Raw genomic sequence first — 15001 nt, forward strand, 5'->3', positions numbered from 1 at the left:
TACTATAGGGTATTGTACTCACTCCTAAAGTTGTCCTATCTGGGATCCCAAATTCATACCTTAAATGCTCATCAAGTTCTCTCACTCTGACTGGACTAGAACACCAACATTTCTGAGCACTGTGCACCCTCAGGTGTCTTTGTTCACTTCTCAGCCCCACAGCAGCCATTCCGCATCAGGTCTCACAGAGTCTTCCCTGTGCATGCCCAACCTGACCCTTGGCCAAGGAACTGAGGTAAATACCCAAGCAGATTCCTGCCCCCTACACTTATATGCTGCTCCCTCTCCTCCTGTACCCTGTTCTACAATTCAGCCCTTTTGGTAGCCCTAAACTCTGAGTTCTTCCTCCTCTGTTCAGGGAGCCCATTGCTCTCACTTGAGTGCCACCTCCCTGGGCTGTAATTGGGAAAATGTTCCCAGGCAAAGAGCCAGGGTGAATACGGGACTCACCTGGTGTTTCCTTTCTTTCCAGGATCACAGACCCGCGCTGCCTATTGCCTGATGCCTGAAAACAGCTGCCTCCTGTGTTTTCCCAGTTTTAGAGTTGTTTACAGTGAGAATATAAGTCTGATACCGGTTTTTCCATCTAGGAGAGAAAGGACAGAAGTGTTTCATAGCATTTTGTATTCGCAAATGTTTCATATTAAACATCTTGAGTTCATAGAGTACCTTTTTTTTTAACTCTACATTTTAAACTCTCTGAATTTTGTATACGTGAATAGTAGGATTTTCCATAATATTAGGAAGCAACCACTGTAGCCTAAAGATACAGCTCCCCCTCCAGTTTTCTACTGTGTAGATCCAGGAATCTCTCTGATACTACTGGGTGCAGGGAAGGAAGGACTCCAATGATACCTAAAATTAAAGCTGCCAACAACCAGGTGGAAGAGAACTTGGGATAGGTAAAATATGACTTAGACAAATAAAGAAATATTTACTGTCTTTACACCATACTGCTGTGACTTAAAATTGATAGCAGTAACACAGAAAACTAGTATTGTGAATCAGTGGAGCACCATAATTCACAATTTGTTCCAATCCTCTAACAACATCTTTGACACCTTTTAGTCATTTCTATACCCATGTCTATTCGCTTCTGTATTCATGCCTTGTCCAGCTATTTCTTGTTTTTTTATAATTTTTTTAATGTTTATTTATTTTTGAGACAGAGAGAGACAGAGCATGAACAGGGGAGGAGCAGACAGAGAGGGAGACACAGAATCTGAAGCGGGCTCCAGGCTCTGAGCTGTCAGCACAGAGCCCGACGTGGGGCTCGAACTCACGGACCATGAGATCATGACCTGAGCCGAAGTCGGACACTTAACCGACTAAGCCACCCAGGTGCCCCATTGTCCAGCTATTTCTTGTACTTATAATACTCTTGTTGATCAAATTGCTGTTCAAAATTCACCACCTTCTTGGGGCACCTGGGTGGCTCAGTCGGTTGAGCATCTGACTTCGGCTCAGGTCATGATCTCACGGTCTGTGAGTTCGAGCCCCGCGTCGGGCTCTGTGCTGACTGCTCAGAGCCTGGAGCCCGCTTCAGATTCTGTGTCTCCCTCTCTCTCTGCCCCTCCCCTGCTCATGCTCTGTCTCTCACTGTCTCAAAAATAAAAAAATAAAAATAAATTCATCACCTTCTTTATAACAGAATTACAGCTCCATACTCTTTGCTGTGTGACTATACAGTGCCTCCCACTGTGGGCAGAGTATAGTTGCCTGTCACATTTTTGTTGGACTGGCCATGTGACTTGCTTTGGGAGTGCCAATGTACAGAATATGAGCAGAAGCTTTACACCATATTGTACGATTTGATCTGTCCCCTTGTGCTCTAATACCCACCAAGAGAAGAGCATGCCCTGGGAAGTTACTGCCTCTTCAGACAGGGCCTCAGAGGGAAGACAAGGGGAAAGAGACTTGAACCCAAATGAAAGCCTGTTGAATTCTACCTGGTCCAGCCTAGATTAGCCAAACTGTAGCCAGAGACCCATGAGAATGAAAGTAAATGGTTGTTGGTATAAACCACTGAGACTTTAAAATTATTTGTGGCACAGCCAAAAAAAAAAAAAATTAAATTAAAAACAGAAAAAAAAGGACACAATATAGATGCTATATGTTTTGACTGGACCGGCTGGGCACCTCACTCTTCCATCAAACACACTTAACTCTTATCATCTAGATAAAATCCTGGTATCTTTTATGATCCAACTTAAATAATACCTCCTCTATGAAGCCTATAGGATTAGACCTTATCTCCTCTACACTCTACAGGGCAAAGAATCTTGTGTCTATTTTATTCATTGATATCAATCAAGCACCTAGAGCACTGCCTGGTACACAGAAGGCCCTCCATAAATATTTGCAGAATGGATGATATAACACACTAAACTGTTTTAAGTTCTATATCAAAATATATAGTCATGACATGATACTCTACATGGAAAACCCGACAGACTCCACCAAAAGTCTGCTAGAACTGATACATGAATTCAGCAAAGTTGCAGGGTACAAAATCAATATACAGAAATCGTTTGCATTTTTATACACCAATAATGAAGCAAAAGATAGAGAAATAAAGAATCTAATCCCATTCACAATTGCACCAAGAATCATAAAATACCTAGGAATAAACCTAACCAAAGATGTGAAAGATCTGTATGCTCAAAACTATAGAAAGCTTATGAAGGAAATTGAAAAAGATACAAAGAAATGGAAAAACATTCCATGCTCATGGATTGGAAGAATAAATATTGTTAAAATGTCAATACTACCCAAAGCAATCTACACATTCAATGCAACCCCAATCAATTTGCAAGGGCATTCTTCTCAAAGCTAGAACAAGCAATCCTAAGATTTGTACAGAACCACAAAAGACCCCAAATAGCCAAAGTAATATTGAAGAAGAAAACCAAAGTGGGAGGCATCACAATCTCAGACTTCAGCCTCTACTATAAAGCTGTAATCATCAAGACAGCATGGTATCGGCACAAAAACAGACACATAGACCAATGGAATAGAGACCCCAGAACTGGATCCACAACTGTATGGCCAACTAATCTTTGACAAAGCAGGAAAGAGTATCCAGTGGAAAAAAAGACAGTCTCTTTAACAAATGGTGCTGGGAGAACTGGAGAGCAACATGCAGAAGAATTAAACTAGACCACTTTCTTACAACATTCACAAAAATAAACTCAAAATGGATGAAGGACCTGAATATGAGACAGAAAACCATCAAAACCCTAGAGGAGAAAGCAGGAAAAAAACCTCTTTGACCTCAGCAACAGTAATTTCTTACATGACACATCTCCAAAGGCAAGGGAATTAAAAGCAAAAATGAACTACTGGGACCTCATGAAGATAAAAAGCTTCTGCACTGCAAAGGAATCAATCAACAAAATTAAAAGGCAACTGACAGAATGGGAAAAGATATTTGCAAATAACATACTGGATAAAGGGCTAGTATCCAAAATCTATAAAGAACTGACCAAACTCCACACCCAAAAAACAATCCAGTGAAGAAATGGGCAAAAGACATGAATGGACACTTTTCTAAAGAAGACATCCAGATGGCCAACAGGTACATGAAAAGATGCTCAACATCACTCCTCATCAGGGAAATACAAATCAAAACCACAATGAGATACCACCTCACGCAGGTCAGAGTGGCTAAAATGAACAAATCAGGAGACTATAGATGCTGGCAAGGATGTGGAGAAACCGGAACCTTCTTGCACTGTTGGTGGGAATGCAAACTGGTGCAGCCACTCTGGAAAACAGTGTGGAGGTTCCTCAAAAAATTAAAAATAGATCTACCCTATGACCCAGCAATACCACTGCTAGGAATTTACCCAAGGGATATAGGAGTACTGATGCATAGGGGCACTTGTACCCCAATGTTTATAGCAGCACTTTCAACAATAGCCAAATTATGGAAAGAGCCTAAATGTCCATCAACTGACAAATAAATAAAGCAGATATGGTTTATATATACAATGGACTACTACTTGGCAATGAGAAAGAATGAAATCTGGTCATTTGTAGCAATGTGGATGGAACTGGTGGGTATTATGCTAAGTGAAATAAGTCAGGCAAAGAAAGACAGATACCATATGTTTTCACTCCTATGTAGATCCTGAGAAACTTAACAGAAGACCAGGTGGGAGAGGAAGGGGGAAAAAAAGTTATGGAGAGGGAGGGAGGCAAACCATAAGAGACTCTTTTTTTTTTTTTTAACGTTTATTATTGAGAGACAGAGAGACACAGAGTGTGAGCGGGGGAGGGGTAGAGAGAGGGGGAGACAGAATCTGAAGTAGGCTCCAGGCTCTGAGCTGTCAGCACAGAGCCCGATGTGGGGCTTGAACTCACAAACTGAGGGATCATGACCTGAGCCGAAGTCGGTCGCTTAACCAACTGAACCACCCAGACACCCCTAAGAGACTCTTAAATACTGAGAACAAACCGAGGGATGATGGGGGGTGGGGGAGAGGGGAAAGTGTGTGATGGGCATTGAGGAGGGCACCTGTTGGGATGAGCACTGGGTGTTGTATGGAAACCAATCTGACAATAAATTATATTTAATAAAAAAAAATATATAGTCACATTCCCGATAATCATGCTATTCTTTCCCACAGAGCTCTATGGGATCTCACAGGCCTCACTTCCAGGTTAAGGAGGTTGGGCTTTTAGGTACTTGGAAGCATCTGGAATGTCTGAGTAGGCAAGCAGAGTGCTTAGAATCAGAATTGGTTGCAAGTGACTGAGTATCCCCAAATAAAGAGAAAAAGGTGATGTGTGTGTACGTACATATAAATTTTTTTAGATGAAGACAAAGGTAGTCTAAGAAAAATAATTCTGGTGGTTTCTCTTCATATTTTTTTTAAAAAACAGGTTTATTAAGTTGTAATTCACATATATATAATTCATCCACTTAAAGTGTACAATTTAATGGATTTTAGTATATTCCCAGAGTTGCAACCTTCACTGTTATCAATTTTAGAACACTTTTTTTTTTTTTTTTTAGAAAGAGACTAAGTAAGTGTGAGGGGAGGGAAGGGGCGGGGGGGGAAGAAGGAGGGAGGGAGGGAGAGAGAGAGAGAGAGAGAAAGAAAGAAAGAGAGAGACAGACAGACAGAATATCCTAGGGAGACTCCATGCTCAGGGCGGATCCTGATGCAGGACTCGATCCCCCAACGCTGGGATCATGACCTGAGCCAAAATCAAGAGTCAGATGCTCAACCAACTGAGCCACCCAGGAGCCCCCATCTTCATTATCTTAAAAAGAAACTCCATACTCATTAGCAGTCACTTCCTATTTCCCACCAACAGTCTTCCCACCCTCTCCACCCCACCTCCAGCCCTAGGCAACCAGTAATTTACACTCTGTAAATTGCTATTCTATAAATACTCTGTATAGATATGCCTCTTCTGGACATTTCATATAAATGGAATCATACAATATGTGGTCTTTTGTGACTGGTTTCATTCAGCATAACGTTCTCAAGGTCCTCTTGTCATTTTCAAATGTAGATATGATCCTGTTAAAACATATGTAATAATTAAGAGCACAGACTACAAAGTCAGACTGCCCAGATTTATTGATTTATTTATCTTTAAACTTTTTTTTTTAACGTTTATTTATTTTTGAGACAGAGAGAGACAGAGCATGAACGGGGGAGGGTCAGAGAGAGGGAGACACAGAATCTGAAACAGGCTCCAGGCTCTGAGCTGTCAGCACAGAGCCGACGCGGGGCTCGAACTCACAGACCGCGAGATCATGACCTGAGCTGAAGTCGGCCGCTTAACCTACTGAGCCACCCAGGCGCCCCACAGACTGCCCAGATTTATATCCTATCTCCATCCCCTATTAGAATTATATGATTTAAGGTGAGTTACTCAACATCCCTGTGCCTTAATCTCCTCATCTGTAAAATGGATATAATAATAGAACTTGCCTCATAGGGTCATAGTGAAATTGAAATGAGTTAATACGTAAAGCACTTAGAATAGTACCTTACACATAGTAACCATTATACAGATGTTGGCTGCTATTATTATTATTATCTGTGTTAAAGAGAAGGGGATCATGGATAAATATTCTTCTCAAAATCTTTTTCATAGCTTTGGGATATGTTTTGGTATATTGTAGGGTTGAAAGTGTCTCTGCAGGAAGAAATGGGGAATGACTGCTAATGAGTACAGAATTTCTTTTTTAGGGTGAAGCAAATGTTCTTGGATTAGATAGTGGTTATGGTTGCATAATTTATGAATACACTCCAAAAAAACATATTCAATCATACACTTTAAGAGGGTGAATTTTATAGTTTCTGAATTGTTATCTCGATTTTTACAATTGTCTTTCCTATTTCCAAAATTGCTATACTTGAAGCAAAATAGTGAAGGCATATATGAATATTCTGCCTTGAAAAAGGCTAGAAATTTAAATAGCTTCCCTACTCTGCCCACACACCACTTTCCCCCACAGTTTTTCCTGTGCTTCATGTCTTAAAAATGTTCTATATTTGTGTTTTATACCTGCTATGAACTGCAGATGGAGGGTAAATAAACTGTGTTTGATTACATGGACCTTACTGGGCAGAGCTACAAAAAAGAGCAAATTTAAAAAGAGAAATCATACTAACTTGTATTAAGTAGTAACCACATCATAACAGTTAAGAGCTCAGACTCTAAAATTAAAGAGAATTATGTTCGATTTCTGGTTCCACCATTTGTCAAGCTATGTACATGGGGCAAGTTACTTAAAGAACTCTGAACCTTAGTTTCCTCATCAGTAAACTGAAGATAATAATAGTAATTTATTTTATAGGGTGTTAGGAGGATTAAGTTTAACCATTTAGATAAAACATTGAATACACTTCCTGGCAAATAGTATGTACTCATAGATTTTGTAAATGTCAACTATGAGCAGGATGATGATGATAATGAAGGAGGAGGAGGGGTAAGAGAACCATCATCATCACTCAAACTGATTGTAACATGAAAAATACAGAGGAGGCAGCAACTTGGGGAGGGGGGGCGGGAGGGCTCACTGCCCAAAATTGCTACAATCTTCTTGAGAAGGGGGAACAATGTGATTCTGTGGTTACTGGTCACAAGGACAAAGCAACTGACACCCCCTCTACTCTAAGCTCTAAATGAGCTGTGTATTCACAACAGACCCACAAGGATTTGGCAGCAGTTTATGAACGAGATCCCTGCATATGGGTCCAAGCAAACCTTTGCCAAATGCCTTCCAGGGACAGAAGAGGGATACGAAATTAATTTATTTACTCTTCTAAAAAAAATCCTGAACTTCTAGAGGCATCACTGACACTAAATCCTTCAAATACATCGACCTTTTAAAAATTGCTCTTTGGGGGGGGCACCTGGTTGAGCAACCGGCTCTTGATTCTGGCTCAGGTTGTGATCTCACCGTTCGTGCTCCACGCTGACATTGCAGAGCCTGCTTGGGATTCTCTCTCTTCCTCTCTCTCAAAATCTATAAATAAGCATTAAAAAATTATTTAAAAATTGCTCTTTGGGGCTGAAATGTACAAGTTTGAGATTGCCATTGCCCTACTTTAGACTCTCACCACCTTTCCTTTGGGACTACTGTGACATCTTCCTAACTGGTTCCCTACCAGTCTCGTCTCCTTCTGTTCTAGTTTCCACACTGTGACTAGGATTATCTTTTTAAACACAAAATTCTATCAGTCTCTGCTGCTTGAAGTTCCACAAGGGATTCCCAATCATCACTTGTGGAAGTATCTAAAACTCCTCTGCAGACTGTACAAAGCCCTTCATGACCTGGTCCCCGCTCACAAGTTCAGCCTCATTTCCAGACACGCTCCACCGCCCATATACCCTAAACTCTAGACTCACTAAAATGCTGGCAGCACTCTGCAAGGCACTACAGTTTTACAACAGACATTATTACAATCTAATAATCTACAGCTTGCTTTTCTTTTTTTTTTTTTAATTTTTTTTTCAACGTTTATTTATTTTTGGGACAGAGAGAGACAGAGCATGAATGGGGGAGGGGCAGAGAGAGAGAGGGAGACACAGAATCGGAAACAGGCTCCGGGCTCTGAGCCATCAGCCCAGAGCCTGACGCGGGGCTCGAACTCACGGACCGCGAGATCATGACCTGGCTGAAGTCGGACGCTTAACCGACTGCGCACCCAGGCGCCCCTACAGCTTGCTTTTCAAACACATGATCTCATGTATGTGTTGTTGCCATCTGTGATCAGATGTGAATGTGAGGTGCTTATTTTTATTGCTACTTGACCACCGCAAGGAACAACAATCAGTAAACTATCAAATCGCTCTGATTAACACTTTAATTGTCAATAATAAATATGCTTTACTTTGTTAGTTTTCAGAGTCACCAGAAGAGAAAAAAGACCAAGCCTAACTTGCACCTACAGAGTGTAATAGAGTCTGAACATTCTGGTAAAAGCACAGAGATTCATTCCTTTATTATCAATGCCTGAAAGCACACCTCTTAAAATAAGCAGGTAGCCTTATAATAAAGTTACTTAAAATACTTAAATTGATTACATGCCTTCCTCATTCTGTGTTTAAGATTTTTAGCCTTGGTTTATTAACATTTGGCTTTGAAACCAGATGAAAATATTGACACTGAGATACTGTATTCTTACAATCTTCAAGTCAGTGAATACATAAATCCAAGCACCGCTTCGTACTTCCACGATATTCATTCCTTGTACTTTAATACTGACTCACTGCCCTACAGAACTATCGCAGGTGACTAGCAGCTCAAGGCAGCAAGTCTACAAGAAAAACGAGACAAAACTGGACTTCTTCATGTCTACAGTGGTCCAGCTTTCATAATTACTAAACAACACCAACGACACCTAGGCGGCAGCAGCAAGAAGTAATGAAAACTATGGTTTTAGAAAATGTATATACTAGTATATGCTACAGTCCCGCTAGCTGCTCGAGAATACAGGATCCCAACAGCCGCTAACCAACGTCTGGTTTTAATGTAAACTCATTCTCCTCCTACCTGACCCCTAGGGGATTCTGTTTCCTGATAAGCAGATCTAAACTGTAAGACAATAATATCCCAAGGAGGTTCTGGCACTGAGCCCCAGAAATCCTTAAAGCAACAAACACTGTCTAAAGGAAGAAAAACAGACTACTCACTGCCTTTGCCGTTCTCTCCACTAACTCTAGGGAACACAGAAATGCCTTGCCAGTTAGAAGTTATAAAATTCTTTCTGAGGCTAAATGTTTTGAAATATGGAGAGTCTGTTGATAACATCATTCCCTGTCACCTGGGATGTTTTGGAAGACTCCTCAGAAATTACCTTTGGGCCAGACCAAGCAGTATGTGGGCCAGTGAATCCTTTCTATTTCTGGAAGCTGAATAACTTGGAACCTCCTGTAGTGACTGACAGATTAAAAGGGTAACTTAACTCACATTAGGTCAATAAAGTTAAGTCAAAAACCATTTTAAAAATCCAGAATGTGGGAAACTAGAAGATAAAAGCCCAGTTTCTTCAATAAAATAAACTGTAACTAAAAAATTAAAGTGAAAAAGTAAGGAGGACTTATCAATTAAAAACCACCTAAGAGGGGCGCCTGGGTGGCGCAGTCGGTTAAGCGTCCGACTTCAGCCAGGTCACGATCTCGCGGTCCGTGAGTTCGAGCCCCGCCTCGGGCTCTGGGCTGATGGCTCGGAGCCTGGAGCCTGTTTCCGATTCTGTGTCTCCCTCTCTCTCTGCCCCTCCCCCGTTCATGCTCTGTCTCTCTCTGTCCCAAAAATAAATAAACATTGAAAAAAAAAATTAAAAAAAAAAAACCACCTAAGAAACACATTCGTTAAATGCAGTATGTGCCCGTTTCTTGGATCCTGATTCAAACAAGTCAATTGTTTAAAAAATTGAAACAAATGAGGAATTTTAATTTATTTTTTTAATGTTTATTTATTTTTTGAAGGAGAGAGAGACACAGTGTGAGCAGGGGAGGGGCAGAGAGAGGAAGACACAGAATCCGAAGCAGTCTCTGTGTCTTCTGAGCCACCCAGGCGCCCCTCATTTTTGCAAATCTTAAATACTTCCTGAGGAGAAAGGTTGAAAAGGCAAAGCACGCTACCCAGATGGAAAGTTTCGGAGCCCATCCTTTCTGAGGTGCCACCTGCTCTGTCTGCAGCAGTTGGTGCAGGATCTGGAGAGGAGCCCCCACAGAGGGTTCAGGCTCCAGGAAAAATCCTCCCGTGCTCTCCACAACCCAGAGCACTGGTGAATAAATTACATGGCATGCGTGAGAAAAGGACAGTCCTCAATAACCCTGAGATTGTGTGTCACTTCTTGTCTTCAGTTACCTGCTTACCTGAGGCCTACTACATATGGCATGCTGGTTAAGAGCATGGGCTTTGGGTTGGGTGGCTCAGTCGGTGAAGCCTCCGACTTCATCTCAGGTCATGATCTTGCGGTTCATGGGTTCGAGCCCCGCATTGGGCTCTGTGCTGACAGCTCAGAGCCTGAAGCCTGCTTCGGATTCTGTGTCTCTCTCTCTCTGCCCCTCCCCCAGTAGTGCTCTGTCTTTCTCAAAAATAAATAACATTAAAAAAAAAAAAAAAGAGCATGGGCTTTGGAGATAGATACGGGTCTGAGATTCTAACTCTACCACTTAAAAGCAGTATAACTTCAGGGCAAGTTTCTCAACCAATTTTTTTTTTTTCTTTAAGTAGGCTCCACACCCAATGTGGGGCTTGAACTCAAGGCCTTCACATTAAGAGTCACATGCCCTACCGACTGAGCCAGCCAGGTGCCCCTCTCAACCAATCTGTACCTTAGTTTCTCCATATGTATGATGACGATTACACTGGCACCTTCTTATAAAACCATTGTAAAGATTAAATGAGGATATATTTTTTAGTATGGCGACTGGCTAAAATATTAGCTGCCATTATGATATTAGTATTGCTGTTTTATATTCCTTCCCTTTCATTTGAATTCAGACTGTTAGTGAAACCCAGTAAAATAAAAGATGAAATATTCACAATTATATTTTTTTAATGTTTAGTTTTGAGAGAGAGAGAGAGAGAGAGAGAGAGAGGGAAGAATGTGGGGGGGGAGAAGCAGAGAGAGAGGGAGGGAAACAGAGGATCAGAAGCATGCTCTGCACTGACAGCAGACAGCCTACTGTGGGGCCTGAACTCACAAACCATGAGATCATGACCTGAGCCAAAGTTGGACATTTAACTGACTGAGCCACCCAGGCACCCCCATAATTATAATTAATAGTATACTTATTGCTATCATTATTGCTGTAGAAAAGAAAGCTGATGAATGATGAGAGTAGAAAATGGCGACATAAAAGTAAATATATATGTAGATTTGGATCAGACTTGAGGGCCAGGCAGTGGTTTAAGATTTATTGGGGGGAACAGTGGGTAACAAGTATTGAACACTAGAGTAATAAGCAAAAGCAGTATTTCAGGACAATGAGTCAGAAAATGGTCTGTACAAGACAAACTGGGTCTGTGACACTGGCCTCCAGGCCAACACTGTGATGCATCTGCGGCAACTTTTTTTAGCGCCCTATATTGTGCTACCACCAATATAATCTGAGGTCTCGCTTTATAATAAAGTAACCAGGTATATGCGACATGAGTGTTCATCATGACAATCCTGAACTGGATCCAGAAATGGCAGAAACGCCAAAAGGTTTCTGCGTTCCTGGGGATGGGAGGGCAGAATAAACTAGAAAGTGGGAGGACATGGGGCGTGAGGCTGGGGAGTTCAGCACAGGCCGACACATCCATTGCAACTTTTCCTGCTGATGGGGCAGATCATTTATCCTAAGAGAATCACCTCATGAAAACAATGCAGAGTGTGTGCCCGGCCCACAACCCATGGCTAGAACGTCAGCACTGATTATTCTCTCCGGGGCCCTCCTCCCACCATGTGCTTGTCAGCAACACGGACACCCACACTCCACTCTCAGAAACCCTACACTCCACAGGAACTGCTGAAACAGGGGTAGAAAAATTAGCTCTGTGGCTGGTTGAAGGTTACGTTCGCAAGGTCAAGGAGGAAACGGGGATTCTACTGGCTTATTGGACCCATGTATTTAAAGGAGGCCGAGAGGACTTTCTTTCCTCACCCCTCCCTTAGATTTCCTTGCTGTGTATCACAGAGCTGCCTCTTTACAGACTGATTCATTTTACGGCTTCCATTTGTTGAGAGCACACTATGTGCCGGCCACCTGCCTGGGATTTATCAGTGAACAAAAGAAGGTCCCTGCCACTGAAGGACTTCCTCCTTGAGGGATGGGGAAGGCAGACAGCATTTTAGGAAGTGACAGGTGTTAGGTAGGACAAAATGAAAAACAAAACCAAAAAATAGTAGACAAAGGGATGGGGAGTAAGAAGGGGAGGGCAGTTGGATGTGGAATCTTCCAGCTGACAGGAATGTTAACCTAGAAATTCTCACTTCCTGCTGTTTATTACCACTCCCTCACCACTCAGCACATAGCAGGTGATGAGGGAAACAAGACAGCTGTATTGGGTTTATTTCAGAGTCAAAAGAAGATAAATTACAACTATATTCTCCATGTTTTTCTTTTCCGAAAATGGCCTAAAGAAGGAAAGTCCTAAATGAACCAAAGCAAAGTGACATCAGACAGACTTCTCCCCTTCTCCTGCACCAAGCTAGTCTTCGGTCTATTAGCATTTGGGCTTCAACTGCCCCATATTCGGAGAGTGAGACTGGGCTCTCTGTGCACAATGGCTCCCCCAGGCATAGCCTGTTCAGAATTTCTAAGTAACCAGCATGCATTTACTTCACCCCATAAGTTACTCCTATCTTTTTGCCTTTTTTCAGAGGATCAATCAAAGCAACAAGGGTTGACGGCCTAACCTTGAAAGAGGAAGGGGGATACAGTTATATAGAGCCCAAATTTAAGTGCATTCTCCTCCTCCACAAACACGTCCCCTCCTTCTGCCCCTCCCCCAAAAAAGGCCAGAGAGAGAGAAATAACCAACATTTTTCCAAGTTGGTGCTAAAAGTCAGGACGAAAGAATTGCTTTTCTATATTTCTGCAAATGTTCTACAATGAAGATGTATAGTTTTTATAATTGGGAAAAAATAGCTACTTAAAAAAAAAACCCAACCATATACCAAAAGAGATGGCCATGACAATCAATTGCCCAACTCCCCAGGAGTTATGGTTGCTGAAGAGCTAAAGTATCTCAATAGCCTGTGAGATATACTTGGATAAGATTTATACCTGGAGTAGAGAAGGATCCACAGACTAAGCAAACTATAATTTTACAGGTCTTCTATTTACAATCATGCTGACGGCCCCAGCTGTGATGCTGAATATGGCTCTTTCTCCCATTCTTCACACCAGCTATTTAAATTCTGACTCTTAACAGGAGGAAAGGCTGATCTAATGGTGAAATAAGCTTATATTAGAAACATGAAATGTTTACCATAAATTTATATAAGTAGGGCTCAGAAGTACTGAAGACTCTTATTCATCTTCTTTTGCTTAAAACTTAACCTTAGCATAGGCCTAGAATCTGGGTACGCACCTTCCCGATGCCGTCTTAGCTCTTTGGAGACAAATCCTGAAAAGGTAGCTGATAAGGCTTAATGCTCATTTATGATGAAAATGTTCAATAAACTAGGACTAGAGGAGAACACCCTAACTTGACACAGGTACATCTAAAACCAGGGGTGCCTGGTGAAGATCCAACTCTTGATTTCAGCTCAGGTCATGATTCCAGGGTTGTGAGATGGAGCCCCATGTCAGGTTCTACAACAAGCATGGAGCCTGCTGAGATTCTCAGTCTCTCTCTCTCTCTGTCTCTCTCTCTCTCTCCCTCTACCCCTCACCCCAGCTCGTGCACTCTCTCTAAAAGGAAAAAAAGGGGCGCCTGGGTGGCGCAGTCGGTTAAGCGTCCGACTTCAGCCAGGTCACGATCTCGCGGTCCGTGAGTTCGAGCCCCGCGTCAGGCTCTGGGCTGATGGCTCAGAGCCTGGAGCCTGTTTCCGATTCTGTGTCTCCCTCTCTCTCTGCTCCTCCCCCGTTCATGCTCTGTCTCTCTCTGTCCCAAAAATAAATAAAAAACGTTGAAAAAAAATTAAAAAAATTAAAATTAAAATTAAAAAAAAGGAAAAAAAAAGTCTGAAACCTAAAACAAATGGTATATGAAATGGAAAAACTTTAGACTCATTCTCTTAAAAGACTGAAAACAAGACAAAGACACCACTAGCATAGCAACTATTTTGACATAGTCCTGGAAGTTCCAGCCAATGCAGGAATAAAAAGTATAAGGATGGGAAAGAAGCAATAAAACTATCATTATTTTCAGAGCACCTAGGTGGCTCAGTGGGTTAAGTGGCCAACTCTTGATTTCAGCTCAGGTCATGATCTCGTGGTTTGTGAGCTCAAGCCCTACGTCGGGTTCTCTGCTGTCAGCATGGAGCCCACTTCATATCCTCTGTTTCCAGCTCTCTCTGCCCCTCCCCCACTCTCTCTTGCGTGCACGTGCTCGCTCTCTCTCAAAAATAAAAAAACATTAAAAAACAACTATCATTATTTTCAAAGAATGTGATTAACTATGGCAGGGGGCGGGGGGGGGGGGGGGTGACCCAGAAATCAGCTATTTGTATGAGATGGGGAAGAAAGGCTGTCAGATACAAGATCATACAATAATCAACACCATTTCTCTTAAACTACCCATAGCCAAATAGAAAATAATAATAGAGATAAGATTCACAATAGCAACAAAAACTAGGAAGTATTTAGAAATTAGTTTAACCAAAAATGCCCCCCTAGACTTTTATGGAGAAAAATTTTAATTTCTAATAAAGGATTTAAAAATGAGTTGATGGGGGCGCCTGGGTGGCGCAGTCGGTTAAGCGTCCGACTTCAGCCAGGTCACGATCTTGCGGTCCGTGAGTTCGAGCCCCGCGTCAGGCTCTGGGCTGATGGCTCAGAGCCTGGAGCCTGTTTCCGATTCTGT

The 15001-nt window shown here is 42.0% G+C and overlaps 1 protein-coding gene across 1 annotated transcript in view; it reads right to left on the minus strand.

The window, feature by feature from the left end:
* Positions 1-15001, minus strand: part of DNMBP (dynamin binding protein) — a 116515-nt gene that overhangs the window by 91447 nt on the left and 10067 nt on the right. The window contains exon 2 of the mRNA XM_040486138.1: positions 451-586. The gene's annotated coding sequence lies outside the window, so the exon portion shown is untranslated. The remainder of the gene's footprint in view (positions 1-450; positions 587-15001) is intronic.

Source organism: Herpailurus yagouaroundi, unplaced genomic scaffold (genome assembly GCF_014898765.1).
Source record: "Herpailurus yagouaroundi ecotype Mexico unplaced genomic scaffold, PumYag 163, whole genome shotgun sequence".
In the NCBI taxonomy this organism is placed as follows: Eukaryota; Metazoa; Chordata; class Mammalia; order Carnivora; family Felidae; genus Herpailurus; species Herpailurus yagouaroundi.